Here is a 23,739-nt window from a genome sequence, read left to right on the forward strand (position 1 = left end):
CGTAACCGATGTGCTCTCCAAACAACAACACTTGCATTTCAGAACATGTCTTCCACACACGTCTACAAAATCACCTTCACATTCAAATACAGTTTCCTTGTGACTGACAGAGACGTAGGCAAAGTTTAAAGTTGCTATTTCCATTACATCTCGTTAATCAGAAACACGGTAATTTACATCTGCAGCGGAATAAAATTCCGTTCCGCCCAGCATGTGGCTCGAACCCACGACCCTAGGATTAAGAGTCTGACGCTCTACCGACTGAGCTAGCCGGCTACCTCGCTGAATACTTGCCGGATAGCACGTCACACAGTACTCGTGTGGTTGGGTGGTCCCATACAGAATCTCTCCATGCTGCCTAATGTTTTCCTAACGTCACATTCGTCACGTACTTCACTTTTATGTCATAATCATTTCTGAGAGGTAAAGAAATTGCATGACAACATGCAGAGCTAGTGGCGTCAAAATTAACACACATACTTTATGTGACTCAAAAGCCGAACGAGTTACTTTCCGTCGTTGATTTAGATGTGCAAGTGCCAGTCAAAACTCGCGGTGCCGGCACTCTGCTGACCATTTCGCTAGTTAACACCGGTCTTGTTGTGTGTGTTTCAAGCTCAAGAGCATTTCCAAGCAAAAAATGGTCAACAGCAACTTTAAGACCGTTCCGTACTGCTCAATTGCTACATTAAAACGGTATGTTTCTTTTTCAGAACTGGAAAAAAAACGAGCGTGACAACATTCGAACCTGTTATCATCAGATCCGAAGTCCAACGCATTATCCATTAGGCCACACGGTCACTGACAACCAACTATGTCATGTATACGACTCATCTCGAAACGCTCACACCCCTGAGGATTTGTGTTTTCGTTCTACACAGCCGCTGCCCCTTGCTCTTTCCCACCCATTCGTTACATTCAACCTCTTACGAGACCGACCAAATATAGACTGAGAAACAAGACCACACACTTTGTGCATTCGGAATCGAAGGCAGGGCGTCCCTCGCCGCATTTGCTACGATAGCCATTTGCTACTTCTGCAGAAGCGGCGGCGGCGGCGGCGACGACTACGACGACGACGACCGCGAGAGGCTCTGAGATATGTGAGAAATACATCTATAAAATGTAATTCAGACTGCCTCGTCCCACCTTATGCTGTACCGCTTTGGCAAATGCTTTATCTGCGCCATTCGCCTTAATCACATCTGAGAGTAATTCTCAAAAAAACGCCTGTCGCTAATTGTTCGTCATCACAGATACTGTTTGCTATACGGCCACGACGAGCAACTGATTTCCAAAATTCATCTTTCTCCTGTGAGGATGGAACTTCCGATGCCTGGTTTATTAGAGCAGTGCTCTACCACTTTTTTTTTTTTTTTTTTTTGGGCCTCCCATCACCCCTTTTAGCCCATCCTTGCGCTCTCCATAATTCGCCTTCATCGGCGTCGGCTTCTCACGCCATGTACATTACCATAAACTGATGAGACGAAGTTAATCCCTTTATCGTGGAGAAACTAATGTACCCCTTCTTTGGGCTTATTGATAATGTGAAAAAAGAATGAAGTCTTCAGTAGGTAGAAACAGAAGTTATGTTCAGTTTGTTTCTTTCTTCATCGCTGTTTTTTGTTGTCACACTTAAAGCAAATAGTCTTCCTTGACAAAGAAACGTCAGAGAGCATTTCGAAACTGCCTCTTCTCTCTGAAAATGCTTAAAAAACAAACCATATTCGGTGAGAAGCAACTATTTATAATGGCTTCTTGAAAAATAAATTAATAAACGTTGAACTCAAAGAACGGCAATTACGTTAAAAACTAAAATAATTTTTTTTTTTTATTTTTTTTTTTTTCACGATTGTTAAGTAAGTTAGTAGTGGTGAACACTCTCTTACGTTTGTCTTCTGTGTCCGCAGATATTTCTTGTTAATTCTTTTACATCAAGGTCTTGATTAAAAAATTTGCGTATGTTTCTTTATATTTACTAGTCTTCAGTAACATGTGATGCTCAGTTAGCAGAGAGATCCAAAAATCCTCTTGGCTTTTCTCTTCCTTCGTGAAGAGGTAATGGACCGTTGCCGCTTTCAGCCAATTGACTGCGTTGCGTTTCGTGTTAGGAAAGGGTACATCATCCGGCGTCAAAAAGTCCGCAGGCGTTATAGCGTTAGGTGACGTTCGAAGGATGAGTGCCAGCTTTCGTCGGACATTCAGCCAGATATCTTTAACCTTGTCGCACACGAAACGATGTTCTTCGTTATCAATTAAACTACACGTTGCACACAAAGGCGAATCCGCTAAGTGGATCGAATGAAGTTTCGAGTTTGTTGCAACTTTCCTATTTACAACAAAGTACCATGTTGCTTTCAGATGAGTAGCTAAGTTACGGTTATGAATATTTGCCCATATCACTTTCCAGTTAGAACATGGATAGTTTTGTTCTATTTTGTTGTTCTTCTTTTCTCCCATCAATTTGCCATATATTTCTTTTACGTTTGTCATGTCTTTTTCCGGAATTCTTGAACGTAGGTAGCTATATTCTATTAAAAACCATCGTAAATGGTAAAGTCCGCTCGGTATGTGCTGCACATTAATGGGTGGAGAGAGGTCATCTGGAGCTATTTCAGATAGCAAGTGCGCGGCGATACAGCTGCCGGATTGTCTCCATTGTTGAAATGTATTGGAGATGTACAGAGCCTGCGACTTTTTAGTAACATTCGTTAAGTTTAAGCCGCCATTATTAGTGGCGAGCGTCAGAGTGTCATACTGGATTTTAAATATGTGGCCACGGCTCACAAAATAGCCTATTGCTGACATAATTTGTTTGGCGATGCCGGCGGGTATTGGCAGTATCTGGGCGACATAATTGACTTTGGAAGTAATAGAGACGTTCGCTAAAGACACTCTCTGAATGTCATTTAATTGTCGAATACTATGTGTCCGTACACTAGCTCGTATGGTAGTTAGTACTTGTCTATAGTTGGCCGCAATAGTTTGACGTATATTTTTTCGGAAAGCAATGCCGAGACACTTCAAGGCTGTTAGCTCACGTAACTGACCGTGTGTGCGCATGCCAATGCCACATCCGATATTGAATATGCCGGACTTGGTTTTGTTTAACCTCGCGGCTGACGCTCGTTCGTATTTTTCTATTATGTGCATTGCCGTCTCGACTTCCGCTACATTCATAACGAGAAACCCAACATCGTCCGCATAAGCTTTACATATTATTTTGTTTCCTCGTATTTGCAATCCTTGTAACCGCTGAGTCAAGGTAGCGAGCAAAGGTTCGATGGCCATGGCAAAAAGTGCCATGGACAACGGACAACCTTGCCTGACGGAACATGCGATCTCGACTGGCCGGCTAGGCTGTCCATTTATGATGATTCTGGAGGAGTTATTCGTTACCAAACGTCGTATGAGGTCGACGAATCTCGGCGGAAAACCCATTGCGCCCATCGTTTTCAGGAGGTAGGAGTGGCTGATCCTGTCGAAGGCTTTATCGAAATCTAACGACACGATGGCACATTTTAGTCGACATACTTCTGCTATTGAAATTATGTCGCGGTAGTCGGACAGCGTCTGCTGAATTTTCCTATCTTTGCCCACGCTAGACTGATATGGGCCGGTGACGCTGGCCATTACATTTTTAAGTCTGTGGGCTAAGAGCCGCGAAAAAATTTTATAGTCACTGTTCAACAGAGTGATTGGTCTCAAATTTCCAATTTTCTTGCCAGCCGATTTTTTTGCGATTAACACTATCATACCTTCACGAAAATCTTTCGGTATCTCCTTATTGAGGTTCAGAAGTTCATTACAGATGCATGTAATTCTATGTTTTATAAGTTCCCAGAAGACTTGATAAAATTCTGCTGGTATGCCGTCAGCTCCAGGGGATTTATTTTTTGCACTTTGATAGACAGCATAGTGTACATCGTCTTCGGTCGCCTCCGCTATTAGAGCTTCCGCGTACGCGTTACCAACGCGTCCTTGCAGGTGGGTCAGTAAATCGTCCTGTGCTTTTTCGTCTACCTCTTTATGTGAAAACAAGTTGTCGAAATGGGTTAGTATTTCTGCTTTTATGTCGTTGTGCATTGTCAAGGTGATTCCATTATCAGTTTTAAGCTCCGTCAGTATTTTGCGGAATCCTCGTTTAGTTTCACGAATCACATGATATATCGAAGTGGCTTCTTTTTGCGCCACAGTCTCTGCTCTTGACCTTATTTGGTATCCTTCAAGCTGTTGTCGCCTTAATGTCAGTATTTTTGCCTGGAATTTTTTAATTCTCCCATGGTTCCCAATAGCTGTAGCACCTTGCAGGTAGAGTTCTCGGAGACAATGAAAGTAAAATTCTATCGTTCTTTTCCGCCAAAAGCTCTTCTCCCGGGAGTAGTTGATGAAACATCTCCGGATCTGAGGTTTGGCGCATTTGAGCCACCAATCCAAGGTCGAGTGGTAAGAGCTGAGTTTGGTCTCGCAGGCTCTCCAAGTGGTGAGAAAGGCTTCTCGACAGGCAGGATCTTTTAAGTGTGAAACATTAAGTTTCCATGGCCCTTTATATCGACAGGTTCCTTGTCGTTCCAAATTTAATGTGCATATATATGCAGCGTGGTCCGAAAAAACGGTTGGCCAAACTTCAGACTGCAGGATGCGGTGTTTCAGATTGGGCGAGACATATATTCGATCCAACCGGCTCGCTGAATGATTAGTGAGGTGGGTAAAGCCGGGTACCGCGCCGTGCTTTTGCTCCCACGAATCAGTTAAACGGAGGTCGGTGACGATACGTTCCAGGTCCGGCGATTTGTTGTAGTTCGGAGTTTGGTCTTTGGCATGTATGACACTGTTAAAGTCGCCTCCAAGGATGGTATGGGTGCAGTGTACACCAAACAAAGGAACAATTCCCTCCTTAAAAAACTGTGCTCGTTGGCACCGATTGGTAGAACCAGATGGGGCATAGACATTAATAATCCTGGTGTTATAAAGCGTGCCGGCAATGCCTCTGCCGTTAGGCAGTTTTGTTACGTCTGTAATGACGACGCCCTCTTTGAAAAGAAATGCGGTACCCAAATCACATCCAATTCCAGGATTGACTATAGCATTATACCCCTGTATGAAGTCAAGTTCGATGTTCGTTACTTCTTGTAAAAACAAAATGTCCACATCAGCTGCATACAGGAAATCTTTTAAATTTTGTAAATTAAATGGGCTACAAATTTTATTGATGTTCAGCGTAGCGATCTTATAGGCCTGCAACGGAACTACGTTAGCCAAGACGGGAGTGTAATTAGGAAAAACTCTGGCAACATATCATTTCGAAAAAACATTAAGAAATCTGACCCGAGAGACATGTGGACACAAGTCAGTAAAACCGTTCAGACTAGAAATATTCATGACTTGGGAAGGGATCAGTCGGCTTCTCCGTGTCTGGGACAGTATCCGTCGCGGCGATGACATTCAAGACGACGTCATCGCGTGGTGTGGCCATCGTGGTGACTGTAACGGTTCCTGTGGTGTCCATAATTTCGTCCTCCTTTGTAGTGTCGTCGACATCGTCTGCCCACGGATTCGACAGCCCTGTCATCGGTTCGTCATTAAGTGGTGCACTATATTCAGGTGTTTGCTGGTGATTTTTATCTTCGGTTCGGGTAATTGCTACGTCATCGGAGGGCAAACTGGCAGAACCGGAGGTACTATCCAAGGACACAGGGTCTTCGTTAGATGACTGCTGATTGCACTGCAAGTTCTCAGATGCAGATTGACGTATTTTGCCCCCTATTTGCTTCGCCTGTTCACGCAGTTGTGGTGCAGTCTGCTCTGCACCTTGACGCGCGATCCTCCGTTTTTTAGATTTCTTGGGAGATGCGTCTCGTGGTGGACTTTGGACGGTACCTGAAGAAGCCTCAGGTTGCAAAGTAGCACTACTCGAAGTGACTGACGCCAGGTCTGATTTCATTGCACTTGACGGGCTGTGGTCAGTGCCTAAGGCAGCTGCAGGATTCGGAAGAGCACCACTAGAAACGGCTGGTTGCGAGTCCGTTTTCTGTGCACCTGATACGCTTTTGATACCTCCTAAAGAAGCTCCAGGATGCAGAGGAGCACTACCCGAAACGACTGAGGTCGCGTCCGTATCCATTGCCTCATTGGGCGATTCCACGGCGACAAGGGCAGGAGCAGATATGTCTTCGCAGGAGGGTTGAGTGTCTACAGATGCTACACCTGAGTCGGTCGGTTGGTCGGTCGCTTGTGGGTCGGTATTCGTAGTAACTTCGGGGGGCGCAGTGGCACTTGCAAAACCGCGCGCTACGGCGACATATGTCACGGGCAGCGTTGACATAGCAGGGGGCCTGACGGCATCGCCAGCAGGCAGTTGCGCCACTCGCCTTTGAACACATTCTGCACGAACGTGGCCTGGTAAATTGCAGACAGCACACGTTTTCGGTTGGTCATCATACATCACAACAGCTCTATATCCGCAGACGTTTATAAACGACGGAATGTGCTTCTGCAATTCGACTTTTAATTGGCGCACACCATTCAAAACAGGGAATTTGTGTGCAGCAGACCACCGTTCGGCAATATTACTCAAAACTTTCCCGTATGGAGCAATAACAGCATTTATCTGGTCACTTGTAATTTCAAAGGGAAGTTCAAAGACTCGCACGGTCCGAATACCTAGACCAGCATGGGCAACGGTAACCTCCCCAACATTTCCGTCAGCATGTTTAAATTTCAGAATGCCACCACAAGATCGAACTATCCTTTCACACAATTCTGGACTGGCAAGTTTCACGAAAACCACACTGTTCATAATCGAGAAATGTATGCCGATAATATCATCAAGTCCTATTTTAACATCATCCTCTAACCACTGTTCAACATCAAATGACCTCGGTCGGACAAAGTTGCGATCAAACGTGAATTTCAAAGTATCTTTTCGTTGCGGTTGCGACATCTCTTAATTCTTTTTCATGTCTACACAAATACTATAGACAGCGACGCGTTGCAGCAAGAGCAGAGACTTACCACGCGGAGCTAACGCAGCACAGCACACAGCACGGCACGTCCGACCTCCAGCGCAGCCGCTGGCTGACTGTGTCCACTGAGCTAAAGAGGCGCGGCCTAGCGGTACGCTTGGGTACTTCGTCCTTACGGTCGTCTGCATCATCAGGCTTCAGCTGACAAAATTTCATATTACCGGCTAATATTTGCAGCTATGGCGACCCATTACTGCTTGGCTACACATCTGACACGTAACCGATGTGCTCTCCAAACAACAACACTTGCATTTCAGAACATGTCTTCCACACATGTCTACAAAATCACCTTCACATTCAAATACAGTTTCCTTGTGACTGACAGAGACGTAGGCAAAGTTTAAAGTTGCTATTTCCATTACATCTCGTTAATCAGAAAAACGGTAATTTACATCTGCAGCGGAACAAAATTCCGTTCCGCCCAGCGTGTGGCTCGATCCGACGTCCCTAGGATTAAGAGTCTGACGCTCTACCGACTGAGCTAGCCGGCTACCTCGGTGAATACCTGCCTGATAGCACGTCACACCGTACTCGTTTGGGTTGGGTGGTCCCATACAGAATCTCTCCATGCTGCCTAATGTTTTCCTAACGTCACACTCGTCACGTACTTCACTTTTATGTCATAATCATTTCTGAGAGGTAAAGAAATTGCATGACAGCATGCAGAGCTAGTGGCGTCAAAATTAACACACATACTTTATGTGACTCAAAAGCCGAACGAGTTACTTTCCGTCGTTATTTTAGATGTGCAAGTGCCAGTCAAAACTCGCGGTGTCGGCACTCTGCTGACCATTTCGCTAGTTAACACCGGTCTTGTTGTGTGTGTTTCAAGCTCAAGAGCATTTCCAAGCAAAAAATGGTCAACAGCAACATTCAGACCGTTTCGTACTGTTCAATTGCTACATTAAAACGGTATGTTTCTTTTTCAGAACTGGAAAAAAAAACGAGCGTGACAACATTCGAACCAGTTATCATCAGATCCAAAGCCCGACGCCTTATCCATTAGGCCACACGGTCACTGACAACCAACTATGTCATGTATACGACTCATCTCGAAACGCTCACACCCCTGAGGATTTGTGTTTTCGTTCTACACAGCCGCTGCCCCTTGCTCTTTCCCACCCATTCGTTACATTCAACCTCTTACGAGACCGACCAAATATAGACTGAGAAACAAGACCACACACTTTGTGCATTCGGAATCGAAGGCAGGGCGTCCCTCGCCGCATTTGCTACGATAGCCATTTGCTACTTCTGCAGAAGCGGAGGCGGCGGCGGCGACGACGACGACGACGACGACGACCGCGAGAGGCTCTGAGATATGTGAGAAATACATCTATAAAATGTAATTCAGACTGCCTCGTCCCACTTTATGCTGTACCGCTTTGGCAAATGCTTTATCTGTGCCATTCGCCTTAATCACATCTGAGAGTAATTCTTAAAAAAACGCCTGTCGCTAATTGTTCGTCATCACAGATACTGTTTGCTATACGGCCACGACGCGCAACTGATTTCCAAAATTCATCTTTCTCCTGTGAGGATGGAACTTCCGATGCCTGGTTTATTAGAGCAGTGCTCTACCACTGAGCTAAGGAGGCGCGGCCGAGCGGTACTCTTGGATACTTCGTCCTTACGGTCGTCTGCATCATCAGACTTCAGCTGACAACACTTCATATTACCGGCTAATATTTGCAGCTATGGCGACCCATTACTGCTTGGCTACACATCTGACACGTAACCGACGTGCTCTCCAAACAACAACACTTGCATTTCAGAACATGTCTTCCACACATGTCTACAAAATCACCTTCACATTCAAATACAGTTTCCTTGTGACTGACAGAGATGTAGGCAAAGTTTAAAGTTGCTATTTCCATTACATCTCGTTAATCTGAAAAACGGTAATTTACATCTGCAGCGGAACAAAATTCCGTTCCGACCAGCGTGTGGCTCGATCCCACGATCCTAGGATTAAGAGTCTGACGCTCTACCGACTTAGCTAGCCGGCTACCTCGTTGAATACGTGCCGGATAGCACGTCACACAGTACTCGTTTGGTTGGGTGGTCCCATACAGAATCTCTCCATGCTGCCTAATGTTTTCCTAACGTCACACTCGTCACGTACTTCACTTTTATGTCATAATCATTTCTGAGAGGTAAAGAAATTGCATGACAGCATGCAGAGCTAGTGGCGTCAAAATTAACACACATACTTTATGTGACTCAAAAGCCGAACGAGTTACTTTCCGTCGTTGTTTTAGATGTGCAAGTGCCAGTCAAATCTCGCGGTGTCGGCACTCTGCTGACCATTTCGCTAGTTAACACCGGTCTTGTTGTGTGTGTTTCAAGCTCAAGAGCATTTCCAAGCAAAAAATGGTCAACAGCAACATTCAGACGGTTTCGTACTGCTCAATTGCTACATTAAAACGGTATGTTTCTTTTTCAGAACTGGAAAAAAAAGGGTCGTGACAACATTCGAACCTGTAATCATCAGATCCGAAGTCCGACGCCTTATCCATTAGGCCACATGGTCACTGACGGCCAGCTACGTCATGTATACGACTCATCTCGAAACGCTCACACCCCTGAGGATTTGTGTTTTCGTTCTACACAGCCGCTGCCCCTTGCTCTTTCCCACCCATTCGTTACATTCAACCTCTTACGAGACCGACCAAATATAAACTGAGAAACAAGACCACACACTTTGTGCATTCGGAATCGAAGGCAGGGCGTCCCTCGCCGCATTTGCTACGATAGCCATTTGCTACTTCTGCAGAAGCGGAGGCGGCGGCGACGACGACGACGACGACGACGACGACGACGACCGCGAGAGGCTCTGAGATATGTGAGAAATACATCTATAAAATGTAATTCAGACTGCCTCGTCCCACTTTATGCTGTACCGCTTTGGCAAATGCTTTATCTGTGCCATTCGCCTTAATCACATCTGAGAGTAATTCTTAAAAAAACGCCTGTCGCTAATTGTTCGTCATCACAGATACTGTTTGCTATACGGCCACGACGCGCAACTGATTTCCAAAATTCATCTTTCTCCTGTGAGGATGGAACTTCCGATGCCTGGTTTATTAGAGCAGTGCTCTACCACTGAGCTAAAGAGGCGCGGCCTAGTGGTACTTTTGGGTACTTCGTCCTTACGGTCGTCTGCATCATCAGACTTCAGCTGACAACACTTCATATTACCGGCTAATATTTGCAGCTATGGCGACCCATTACTGCTTGGCTACACATCTGACACGTAACCGATGTGCTTTCCAAACAACAACACTTGCATTTCAGAACATGTCTTCCACACATGTCTACAAAATCACCTTCACATTCAAATACAGTTTCCTTGTGACTGACAGAGACGTAGGCAAAGTTTAAAGTTGCTATTTCCATTACATCTCGTTAATCTGAAAAACGGTAATTTACATCTGCAGCGGAACAAAATTCCGTTCCGCCCAGCGTGTGGCTCGAACCCACGACCCTAGGATTAAGAGTCTGACGCTCTACCGACTGAGCTAGCCGGCTACCTCGTTGAATACCTGCCGGATAGCACATCACACAGTACTCGTTTGGTTGGGTGGTCCCATACAGAATCTCTCCATGCTGCCTAATGTTTTCCTAACGTCACACTCGTCACGTACTTCACTTTTATGTCATAATCATTTCTGAGAGGTAAAGAAATTGCATGACAGCATGCAGAGCTAGTGGCGTCAAAATTAACACACATACTTTATGTGACTCCAAAGCCGAACGAGTTACTTTCCGTCGTTGTTTTAGATGTGCAAGTGCCAGTCAAAACTCGCGGTGTCGGCACTCTGCTGACCATTTCGCTAGTTAACACCGGTCTTGTTGTGTGTGTTTCAAGCTCAAGAGCATTTCCAAGCAAAAAATGGTCAACAGCAACATTCAGACGGTTTCGTACTGCTCAATTGCTACATTAAAACGGTATGTTTCTTTTTCAGAACTGGAAAAAAACGAGCGTGACAACATTCGAACCTGTAATCATCAGATCCGAAATCCAACGCCTTATCCATTAGGCCACATGGTCACTGACGCCCAACTATGTCATGTATACGACTCATCTCGAAACGCTCACACCCCTGAGGATTTGTGTTTTCGTTCTACACAGCCGCTGCCCCTTGCTCTTTCCCACCCATTCGTTACATTCAACCTCTTACGAGACCGACCAAATATAGACTGAGAAACAAGACCACACACTTTGTGCATTCGGAATCGAAGGCAGGGCGTCCCTCGCCGCATTTGCTACGATAGCCATTTGCTACTTCTGCAGAAGTGGCGGCGGCGGCGACGACGACGACGACGACGACGACGACGACGACGACGACGACCGCGAGAGGCTCTGAGATATGTGAGAAATACATCTATAACATGTAATTCCGACTGCCTCGTCCCACTTTATGCTGTACCGCTTTGGCAAATGCTTTATCTGCGCCATTCGCCTTAATCACATCTGAGAGTAATTCTTAAAAAAACGCCTGTCGCTAATTGTTCGTCATCACAGATACTGTTTGCTATACGGCCACGACGCGCAACTGATTTCCAAAATTCATCTTTCTCCTGTGAGGATGGAACTTCCGATGCCTGGTTTATTAGAGCAGTGCTCTACCACTGAGCTAAATAGACGCGGCCTAGCGGTACTCTTGGATACTTCGTCCTTACGGTCGTCTGCATCATCAGACTTCAGCTGACAACACTTCATATTACCGGCTAATATTTGCAGCTATGGCGACCCTTTACTGCTTGGCTACACATCTGACACGTAACCGATGTGCTCTCCAAACAACAACACTTGCATTTCAGAACATGTCATCCACACATGTCTACAAAATCACCTTCACATTCAAATACAGTTTCCTTGTGAGTGACAGATACGTAGGCAAAGTTTAAAGTTGCTATTTCCATTACATCTCGTTAATCAGAAAACCGGTAATTTACATCTGCAGCGGAACAAAATACCGTTCCGCCCAGCGTGTGGCTCGAACCTACGACCCTAGGATTAAGAGTCTGACGGTCTACCGTCTGAGCTAGCCGGCTACCTCGTTGAATACCTGCCGGATAGCAGGTCGCACAGTACTCGTTTGGGTTGGGTGGTCCCATACAGAATCCCTCCATGCTGCCTAATGTTTTCCTAACGTCACACTCGTCACGTACTTCACTTTTATGTCATAATCATTTCTGAGAGGTAAAGAAATTGCATGACAGCATGCAGAGCTAGTGGCGTCAAAATTAACACACATACTTTATGTGACTCAAAAGCCGAACGAGTTACTTTCCGACGTTGTTTTAGATGTGCAAGTGCCAGTCAAAACTCGCGGTGTCGGCACTCTGCCGACCATTTCGCTAGTTAACACCGGTCTTGTTGTGTGTGTTTCAAGCTCAAGAGCATTTCCAAGCAAAAAATGGTCAACAGCAACATTCAGACGGTTTCGTACTGCTCAATTGCTACATTAAAACAGTATGTTTCTTTTTCAGAACTGGAAAAAAAAGGGCCGTGACAACATTCGAACCTGTAATCATCAGATCCGAAGTCCGACGCCTTATCCATTAGGCCACATGGTCACTGACGACCAACTATGTCATGTATACGACTCATCTCGAAACGCTCACACCCCTGAGGATTTGTGTTTTAGTTCTACACAGCCGCTGCCCCTTGCTCTTTCCCACCCATTCGTTACATTCAACCTCTTACGAGACCGACCAAATATAGACTGAGAAACAAGACCACACACTTTGTGCATTCGGAATCGAAGGCAGGGCGTCCCTCGCCGCATTTGCTACGATAGCCATTTGCTACTTCTGCAGAAGTGGCGGCGGCGGCGACGACGACGACGACGACGACGACGACGACGACGACGACGACGACGACCGCGAGAGGCTCTGAGATATGTGAGAAATACATCTATAACACGTAATTCCGACTGCCTCGTCCCACTTTATGCTGTACCGCTTTGGCAAATGCTTTATCTGCGCCATTCGCCTTAATCACATCTGAGAGTAATTCTTAAAAAAACGCCTGTCGCTAATTGTTCGTCATCACAGATACTGTTTGCTATACGGCCACGACGCGCAACTGATTTCCAAAATTCATCTATATCCTGTGAGGATGGAACTTCCGATGCCTGGTTTATTAGACAGTGCTCTACCACTGAGCTAAATAGACGCGGCCTAGCGGTACTCTTGGATACTTCGTCCTTACGGTCGTCTGCATCATCAGACTTCAGCTGACAACACTTCATATTACCGGATAATATTTGCAGCTATGGCGACACTTTACTGCTTGGCTACACATCTGACACGTAACCGATGTGCTCTCCAAACAACAACACTTGCATTTCAGAACATGTCATCCACACATGTCTACAAAATCACCTTCACATTCAAATACAGTTTCCTTGTGAGTGACAGAGACGTAGGCAAAGTTTAAAGTTGCTATTTCCATTACATCTCGTTAATCAGAAAAACGGTAATTTACATCTGCAGCGGAACAAAATACCGTTCCGCCCAGCGTGTGGCTCGAACCTACGACCCTAGGATTAAGAGTCTGACGGTCTACCGTCTGAGCTAGCCGGCTACCTCGTTGAATACCTGCCGGATAGCAGGTCACACAGTACTCGTTTGGGTTGGGTGGTCCCATACAGAATCCCTCCATGCTGCCTAATGTTTTCCTAACGTCACACTCGTCACGTACTTCACTTTTATGTCATAATCATTTCTGAGAGGTAAAGAAATTGCATGACAGCATGCAGAGCTAGTGGCGTCAAAATTAACACACATACTTTATGTGACTCAAAAGCCGAACGAGTTACTTTCCGACGTTGTTTTAGATGTGCAAGTGCCAGTCAAAACTCGCGGTGTCGGCACTCTGCCGACCATTTCGCTAGTTAACACCGGTCTTGTTGTGTGTGTTTCAAGCTCAAGAGCATTTCCAAGCAAAAAATGGTCAACAGCAACATTCAGACGGTTTCGTACTGCTCAATTGCTACATTAAAACAGTATGTTTCTTTTTCATAACTGGAAAAAAAGGGCCGTGACAACATTCGAACCTGTAATCATCAGATCCGAAGTCCGACGCCTTATCCATTAGGCCACATGGTCACTGACGGCCAGCTACGTCATGTATACGACTCATCTCGAAACGCTCACACCCCTGAGGATTTGTGTTTTCGTTCTACACAGCCGCTGCCCCTTGCTCTTTCCCACCCATTCGTTACATTCAACCTCTTACGAGACCGACCAAATATAAACTGAGAAACAAGACCACACACTTTGTGCATTCGGAATCCAAGGCAGGGCGTCTCTCGCCGCATTTGCTACGATGGCCATTTGCTACTTCTGCAGAAGCGGCGGCGACGACGACGACGACGACGACGACGACGACGACGACGACGACGACGACGACAGGCTCTGAGATATGTGAGAAATACATCTATAAAATGTAATTCAGACTGCCTTGTCCCACTTTATGCTGTATCTTTTTTTTTTTTTTTCCTTTATTGTGATTTTAATACCTGTGACAAACAGGTAGGCCGGCAGCGGACCAAGTATGCCGCTCTTCGGCCTCAGAGTATACACAGAACAGAGATGAGTGAGATATAAAAACAATCAAGACGGCGGGGTACAAACAGTAGACAAAACAGAGTTAAAACGGAGTCGGTCACGTGTGTAGCATAATGGATAAAAGCGGAGAAACACGGTGCACAAACGCAGATGGCAGATGGCCACACGTGAACCAGCGGAGCACAAACGACGAAACACAAACACACTGCAGGAGAGTCGAGGCACAAACACATGCGATGGTCTTCGGCGTAGGACGATGAAAGTAACTGATGGAAGACAGCAGAGTCGTGGCCTGCCAAGGGGAAAAGGTGTGGGGAAGAGGAGAGAGAGGGGGAGGGGAAGATGCCAGTGGAGGAGAGGGATGGAGGAGAAGGGGGAGGGTAGGGGGAGTGGAAGCCCAAGGAGAAAGGGGAGGGGAGGGAGGGAGAGAAGGGAGAGAGGGTGCCCACAGGAAAAGGAGAGGAGAGGGAAGGTAAGGCTCAAAGTTGGTAGGAGGGGTAGATGGAGGGGAGGAGGGCATCATCAGGGAGGGGGAGTTGACGGAAGCCACCGAGGGAGAGGGTGTGGAGGGTGTAAAGATGGAGAGCAGGTGGGATATAGGAATGCAGGCGCGGCAGCGGGTTGGGGTGGGAGAGGATGGGAGAGACAAGAGGGTGTGGAGGATCAAGCTTGCGGGAGGTGTAGAGGATCCGTAACCGTTCGAGGAAAAGGAGGAGGTGCGGGAAGGGAATCAGGTCATAGAGGATCCGCGTGGGGGAAGGGAGACGGATGCGATAGGCGAGGCGGAGCGCATGGCGTTCTAGGATCTGAATGGACTTGTAGAAGGTAGGAGGGGCAGAGATCCAGGCGGGATGAGCATAGCAAAGGATAGGACGGATGAGGGACTTGTAGGTGTAGAGGATGGTGGAAGGGTCCAGACCCCATGTACGGCCAGAAAGGAGCTTAAGGAGGCGGAGGCGGGAGCGTGCCTTGGCTTGGATCGTCCGGAGATGTGGGTTCCAGGAGAGGCGACGGTCGAGGGTGACACCAAGGTACTTGAGAGTAGGTGTGAGGGTGATGGGACGGCCATAAATAGTAAGATAGAAATCAAGGAGACGGAAGGAACGAGTGGTTTTGCCTACAATGATCGCCTGGGTCTTGGAAGGATTGACCTTGAGCAACCACTGGTTACACCAAGTGGTGAACCGGTCAAGATAGGATTGGAGAAGGTGCTGGGAGCGTTGCAGGGTGGGAGCGAGGGCAAGGAAGGCAGTGTCATCGGCGTACTGGAGAAGGTGTAGGGGAGGTGCAGGTGGAGGCATGTCTGCCGTGTAAAGGAGGTAGAGAAGAGGGGAAAGGACGGAACCTTGGGGCACACCGGCGGAGGGGTAGAAGGTGTAGGAATCAGTGTTGTGGATGGTGACATAGGAAGGACGGTGGGAAAGGAAGGAAGCGACCAGACGGACATAGTTGAGAGGAAGAGCAAAGGTTTGGAGCTTGAAAAGGAGACCGGAATGCCACACACGGTCATATGCGCGTTCGAGGTCGAGGGAAAGGAAGATGGCGGAACGACGGGAATTGAGTTGTTCGGAGAGGAGGTGAGTGAGGTGAAGGAGGAGGTCATCGGCTGAGAAGGACGGCCGAAAGCCACATTGGGTAGGGGGGAGGAGGCGGTGTTGGTGAAGGTGCTTGTGTAGGCGGCGGGTAAGAATGGATTCCAGGACCTTGCTGAAGACCGAGGTAAGGCTGATGGGACGGTAGGAGGAGACAGCGGAAGGCGGTTTGTCGGGCTTGAGGAACATCAGGATCCGGGAGGTTTTCCACAGGTCGGGGTAGTAGCCGGTGGACAGGACCACATTGTAGAGCCTGGCCAATGTGGAGAGGAAGGAGGCAGGAGCTTCACGGAGGTGACGGTAAGTAACACGATCGTGACCGGGAGCAGTGTTGCGTTTAGGGCGAAGTGTAGCAATGATATCTTGAGTGGTGATTGGGGTATTTAGTTCTGTGTGTGTGATGTTGTCCAAGTACTGGAAGCCAGGAGCAAGCGGGGGGACAGAGGTATCAGTTCGATCACGGACATCAGGAAAGAGGGAATAATCGAACTGGGGATCGTCAGGGATGGTAAGGATATCGGAGAGGTAGGAGGCGAAATGGTTGGCCTTACTAAGGGCATCAGGGAAGGGGTGGTCATCATGAAGGAGAGGGTAGTAGGGAGAGGGTTTAGATCCGGTAAGGCGGCGGAAGGCTGACCAGTACTTGGACGAGTTGATAGGTAAGGTGGCATTAAGACGGGTGCATGTCTGTCGCCAGTCCCGGCGTTTCTTTGCCGTGAGTAAGTTCCTGATGTGTCGCTGTAGTTGCCGGTGGCGTCGTAGTGTGTCCTGGTCACGTGTGTGAAGGAAGGCACGGTAGAGCCGGCGGGATTCACGCAGGAGAAGGACGGCCTGTGGGGGTAAGGTGGGGCGGTGCGGATGGATGGCAATGGTAGGGACGTGGGCCTCCACGGCCTCAGACAAGGTCTGCTGGAGAAAGGAGGCAGCACGGGTAACGTCATCAGGTTGGTGGTAGGTGAGGGGGTGGCTATCGACCTGGAGAGCAAGGGAGTCCCGGTAGGCATTCCAGTTGGCACGGGAGTAGTCATGGACATATTTCGGGGGAGGGTCATGGCGCGGGTCGGGACGGGGGCGACGACCGTCTGATACAGTGAGGAGGACAGGGAGATGGTCACTGCCAATGGGATCAAGGACGTCCACCGCTATGCGGCCAAGCAGGGTGGGGGAGGCTAGGACGACATCGGGAGTGGTATTGGATTCAGGGCGGGTGTGTTGGGGAATTGGAAGGACGTCGCCTTGGAGGGTGGCAAGGAACCGATGCCACCGCCGTAACTGGGCGGCAGAACGACTATGGATGTTAAGGTCGGCGGCGATCACGTAGGAGGAGAAGGTACGGTCGATGTGGGAAAGGAAGTCGAAAGGAATAGGTGCAGCGGGGCGGACATAGATGGTGGCACAGGTAAGGGTAAGGCCGGGGAAGAAGAGACTAAGGATCAAGTGTTCTGTGGGGTCAGGAAGGAGGGGTTGGAGCCGGACAGGGATCTGGCGGTGGTGGCCAATGGCAACTCCGCCACGCGCTATCTGGAGTGGATTGTCAGACCGGTGAAGGAGGTAGGGCGAGGTGTGGACGGTGTGGTGGGGCTGAAGAAAGGTTTCGTTCAGAAGGAAGGCATCCACACGGTGGGTCGTAAGGGTATGCATAAGGAGGTGCTTGTTGGTGGGAAGGGAGCGGATGTTATTGAACAGGATACGGTGCTGTCGTGCCATAATGGGAATTTAAACGAGGGTGTCGAGACGGGAGAAGGTGAAATGGGCCTGGTTGTGGGAATAGGTGGCGTAGGTGTTGAGGTGGAACACGGAACGGGCAGCGAGGGAAATCTGGTGGAGGGTGTGGGGACGCTGGAAGGGATGGACGTTCTGGAGCACTATTGTGACGAACCTGATGATGTCCTCTGCGGTGGGGGGAGGACGGAGGGAATTGCCAGGAGGGGTGGGGTCATCCAAAGGGCGGAGAGGAACAGTGAGTTCAGGAGCGGATGGAGGAGGTCGAGCCTTGCATTTCTGGGAGTAGGTAGGGTGTTGGAGGTTGCAGGTATTGCAGGAGGGAGGAGACTGAAGGTTGGGGCACTGCCGGAGGAAGTGCGCTTGCTTACAATGCGGGCAGACTGGGGCCTCGCGGCACTCTGATGTTGGGTGTGCGTTATAACGCAGACACCTCTGGCAGCGAATGGATTGTGGTGGGGAGCGGGAGGGGTCAACCTTATACCGGCGGTGGAAGAGGAGGGCACCCTCCTTAAGGAGATGGTCGATGGAGGGAGCGTGTTCGGAGAAAACTCGCATAAGGCGAGTGGGGCCCGCAGAGTTGAAAATGCGGCGAACAGCTCGCACCTCCAGATACGGGTGGGCCTTCAACTCCGCCAGCACCTCTTCCTCCGTGATCGTCGGGCTAAGCCGAGTGATCACGGCGGTGAGGGTCGGCGGGCGACGTGGGGGTTGGGGTTGACGGGGGGAGGAAGGGGAAGGAGCAGGGGCAAGGGAGGCATTAGGTCCAAATCGGGTGAGAGGAATTCGGGAGAGGATGTCGGAGTGTAGGGTAGGGCTTGGGGAGGTGATCAAGACAGAGTCCCTACGGGGGGTAAGAAGGGAGATGGGGGCTGCAGGGAAGTATTGGCGGAGGAGCAAGGTCAGGTTGCGGGCCTCCAGGAGAGAGGGATCAGGACGGGAGAGGAGATACTTGTAGGAGGGGGAGTTAGAAGAGGAAGTAGAGGGGGCTGGAGGGGAGACATCCATGGCATCTAGGGGTGGGGGAGGGGGAAGATGCTGGGACTTCTTGGGTGCAGAGGAGGCGGGGGTGCCACTGGGACGCTTAACAGCGGGGACAGGATGGGAGGAGGTGTGGGGCACAGGAGTGACGGGGAGATGACGGGAAGCGGCAGGTCCCGGTGTCGGTGCTGGTGCTGGTGCTGCTGTTGGTGCTGCTGTTGGTGCTGCTGCTGGTTGTGGCGCTGCTGCAGGTGGTGGTGCTGGCGCCGGCGATGGTGCGGCATGGGTCGTAGCCCGACGAGACACAACCCTGGCAGGGGCCGCATGAGTGGTGTGGGGGAGTGGGGGAAAGGGGTCGTGTGTGGAGGCTTGGGGAGAAGGAGCAGGGGATGGGGCGACAAAGGGAGCTGGGGTGGGAAGGGTGAGGAGGGGCGGGATATAGTAGGACGGGGGCGACTGAGCACACCAAGTAAGAGTAGTGGCAGCGAGGGAGGGCGTCGTATAGACGATGGCGGTGGTAGTGGCGGTGGTGGTGGGGGTGGTCATGATGGCAGTAAGGAAAACTGGAAACACAGAAAAGAAGAATGGGGACAGACAAGGGACAAAGTCAGGAACAGATTACAGATGACAGATGAGAGACGTCGAGGAGCGAAAGGATGAAGGCAAAGACGAAGACGAGAATAGCGACGACAACGAAAGCAGGAGAGGAAGACGAAGCACTGGGTCCTGGCGGCGGCGGCGGCGGCGGCGGCGGCGGGGGCCGGAAGCTGCGGCGGCGGCGGCGGCGGCGGCGGCGGCGGCGGGGGCCGGAAGCTGCGGCGGCGACGACGACGACGACGACGACGACGACGACGACGACGACCGCGAGAGGCTCTGAGATATGTGAGAAATACATCTATAAAATGTAATTCAGACTGCCTTGTCCCACTTTATGCTGTATCGCTTTGGCAAATGCTTTATCTGCGCCATTCGCCTTAATCACATCTGAGAGTAATTCTTAAAAAAACGCCTGTCGCTAATTGTTCGTCATCACAGATACTGTTTGCTATACGGCCACGACGCGCAACTGATTTCCAAAATTCATCTTTCTCCTGTGAGGATGGAACTTCCGATGCCTGGTTTATTAGAGCAGTGCTCTACCACTGAGCTAAAGAGGCGCGGCCTAGTGGTACTTTTGGGTACTTCGTCCTTACGGTCGTCTGCATAATCAGACTTCAGCTGACAACACTTCATATTACCGGCTAATATTTGCAGCTATGGCGACCCATTACTGCTTGGCTACACATCTGACACGTAACCGATGTGCTTTCCAAACAACAACACTTGCATTTCAGAACATGTCTTCCACACATGTCTACAAAATCACCTTCACATTCAAATACAGTTTCCTTGTGAGTGACAGAGACGTAGGCAAAGTTTAAAGTTGCTATTTCCATTACATCTCGTTAATCTGAAAAACGGTAATTTACATCTGCAGCGGAACAAAATTCCGTTCCGCCCAGCGTGCGGCTCGAACCCACCACCCTAGGATTAAGAGTCTGACGCTCTACCGACTGAGCTAGCCGGCTACCTCGTTGAATACCTGCCGGATAGCACGTCACACAGTACTCGTTTGGTTGGGTGGTCCCATACAGAATCTCTCCATGCTGCCTAATGTTTTCCTAACGTCACACTCGTCACGTACTTCACTTTTATGTCATAATCATTTCTGAGAGGTAAAGAAATTGCATGACAGCATGCAGAGCTAGTGGCGTCAAAATTAACACACATACTTTATGTGACTCCAAAGCCGAACGAGTTACTTTCCGTCGTTGTTTTAGATGTGCAAGTGCCAGTCAAAACTCGCGGTGTCGGCACTCTGCTGACCATTTCGCTAGTTAACACCGGTCTTGTTGTGTGTGTTTCAAGCTCAAGAGCATTTCCAAGCAAAAAATGGTCAACAGCAACATTCAGACGGTTTCATACTGCTCAATTGCTACATTAAAACGGTATGTTTCTTTTTCAGAACTGGAAAGAAACGAGCGTGACAACATTCGAACCTGTAATCATCAGATCCGAAGTCCAACGGCTTATCCATTAGGTCACATGGTCACTGACGACCAACTATGTCATGTATACGACTCATCTCGAAACGCTCACACCCCTGAGGATTTGTGTTTTCGTTCTACACAGCCGCTGCCCCTTGCTCTTTCCCACCCATTCGTTACATTCAACCTCTTACGAGACCGACCAAATATAAACTGAGAAACAAGACCACACACTTTGTGCATTCGGAATCCAAGGCAGGGCGTCCCTCGCCGCATTTGCTACGATGGCCATTTGCTACTTCTGCAGAAGCGGCGGCGGCGGCGGCGACGACGACGACGACGACGACGACCGCGAGAGGCTCTGAGATATGTGAGAAATACATCTATAAAATGTAATTCAGACTGCCTCGTCCCACTTTATGCTGTACCGCTTTGGCAAATGCTTTATCTGTGCCATTCGCCTTAATCACATCTGAGAGTAATTCTTAAAAAAACGCCTGTCGCTAATTGTTCGTCATCACAGATACTGTTTGCTATACGGCCACGACGCGCAACTGATTTCCAAAATTCATCTTTCTCCTGTGAGGATGGAACTTCCGATGCCTGGTTTATTAGACAGTGCTCTACCACTGAGCTAAGGAGGCGCGGTCTAGCGGTACTCTTGGATACTTCGTCCTCACGGTCGTCTGCATCATCAGACTTCAGCTGACAACACTTCATATCACCGGCTAATATTTGCAGCTATGGCGACCCATTACTGCTTGGCTACACATCTGACACGTAACCGATGTGCTTTCCAAACAACAACACTTGCATTTCAGAACATGTCTTCCACACATGTCTACAAAATCACCTTCACATTCAAATACAGTTTCCTTGTGACTGACAGAGACGTAGGCAAAGTTTAAAGTTGCTATTTCCATTACATCTCGTTAATCTGAAAAACGGTAATTTACATCTGCAGCGGAACAAAATTCCGTTCCGCCCAGCGTGTGGCTCGAACCCACGACCCTAGGATTAAGAGTCTGACGCTCTACCGACTGAGCTAGCCGGCTACCTCGTTGAATACCTGCCGGATAGCACGTCACACAGTACTCGTTTGGTTGGGTGGTCCCATACAGAATCTCTCCATGCTGCCTAATGTTTTCCTAACGTCACACTCGTCACGTACTTCACTTTTATGTCATAATCATTTCTGAGAGGTAAAGAAATTGCATGACAGCATGCAGAGCTAGTGGCGTCAAAATTAACACACATACTTTATGTGACTCCAAAGCCGAACGAGTTACTTTCCGTCGTTGTTTTAGATGTGCAAGTGCCAGTCAAAACTCGCAGTGTCGGCACTCTGCTGACCATTTCGCTAGTTAACACCGGTCTTGTTGTGTGTGTTTCAAGCTCAAGAGCATTTCCAAGCAAAAAATGGTCAACAGCAACATTCAGACGGTTTCGTACTGCTCAATTGCTACATTAAAACGGTATGTTTCTTTTTCAGAACTGGAAAAAAACGAGCGTGACAACATTCGAACCTGTAATCATCAGATCCGAAGTCCAACGGCTTATCCATTAGGTCACATGGTCACTGACGACCAACTATGTCATGTATATGACTCATCTCGAAACGCTCACACCCCTGAGGATTTGTGTTTTCGTTCTACACAGCCGCTGCCCCTTGCTCTTTCCCACCCATTCGTTACATTCAACCTCTTACGAGACCGACCAAATATAAACTGAGAAACAAGACCACACACTTTGTGCATTCGGAATCCAAGGCAGGGCGTCTCTCGCCGCATTTGCTACGATGGCCATTTGCTACTTCTGCAGAAGCGGCGGCGACGACGACGACGACGACGACGACGACAGGCTCTGAGATATGTGAGAAATACATCTATAAAATGTAATTCAGACTGCCTTGTCCCACTTTATGCTGTATCGCTTTGGCAAATGCTTTATCTGCGCCATTCGCCTTAATCACATCTGAGAGTAATTCTTAAAAAAACGCCTGTCGCTAATTGTTCGTCATCACAGATACTGTTTGCTATACGGCCACGACGCGCAACTGATTTCCAAAATTCATCTTTCTCCTGTGAGGATGGAACTTCCGATGCCTGGTTTATTAGAGCAGTGCTCTACCACTGAGCTAAAGAGGCGCGGCCTAGTGGTACTCTTGGGTACTTCGTCCTTACGGTCGTCTGCATCATCAGACTTCAGCTGACAACACTTCATATTACCGGCTAATATTTGCAGCTATGGCGACCCATTACTGCTTGGCTACACATCTGACACGTAACCGATGTGCTTTCCAAACAACAACACTTGCATTTCAGAACATGTCTTCCACACATGTCTACAAAATCACCTTCACATTCAAATACAGTTTCCTTGTGACTGACAGAGACGTAGGCAAAGTTTAAAGTTGCTATTTCCATTACATCTCGTTAATCTGAAAAACGGTAATTTACATCTGCAGCGGAACAAAATTCCGTTCCGCCCAGCGTGTGGCTCGAACCCACGACCCTAGGATTAAAAGTCTGACGCTCTACCGACTGAGCTAGCCGGCTACCTCGTTGAATACCTGCCGGATAGCACGTCACACAGTACTCGTTTGGTTGGGTGGTCCCATACAGAATCTCTCCATGCTGCCTAATGTTTTCCTAACGTCACACTCGTCACGTACTTCACTTTTATGTCATAATCATTTCTGAGAGGTAAAGAAATTGCATGACAGCATGCAGAGCTAGTGGCGTCAAAATTAACACACATACTTTATGTGACTCCAAAGCCGAACGAGTTACTTTCCGTCGTTGTTTC

General features: G+C 48.5%; 3 non-coding genes across 3 annotated transcripts; all 3 read right to left on the minus strand.

Moving 5' to 3' along the window:
* Positions 1–10,483: 10,483 nt before the first annotated feature.
* Trnak-cuu (transfer RNA lysine (anticodon CUU)) lies at positions 10,484–10,556 on the minus strand. The gene has a single exon. It is a non-coding gene; the product is annotated as a tRNA-Lys (tRNA).
* Positions 10,557–21,913: 11,357 nt separating this feature from the next.
* On the minus strand, positions 21,914–21,986 carry Trnak-cuu (transfer RNA lysine (anticodon CUU)). Its single transcript has one exon. It is a non-coding gene; the product is annotated as a tRNA-Lys (tRNA).
* A 1,430-nt stretch (positions 21,987–23,416) lies between these two features.
* Positions 23,417–23,489, minus strand: Trnak-uuu (transfer RNA lysine (anticodon UUU)). Its single transcript has one exon. It is a non-coding gene; the product is annotated as a tRNA-Lys (tRNA).
* Between the last annotated feature and the right edge of the window lie 250 nt (positions 23,490–23,739).

This window comes from Schistocerca gregaria, unplaced genomic scaffold, assembly GCF_023897955.1.
Source record: "Schistocerca gregaria isolate iqSchGreg1 unplaced genomic scaffold, iqSchGreg1.2 ptg000178l, whole genome shotgun sequence".
Taxonomy (NCBI): Eukaryota; Metazoa; Arthropoda; class Insecta; order Orthoptera; family Acrididae; genus Schistocerca; species Schistocerca gregaria.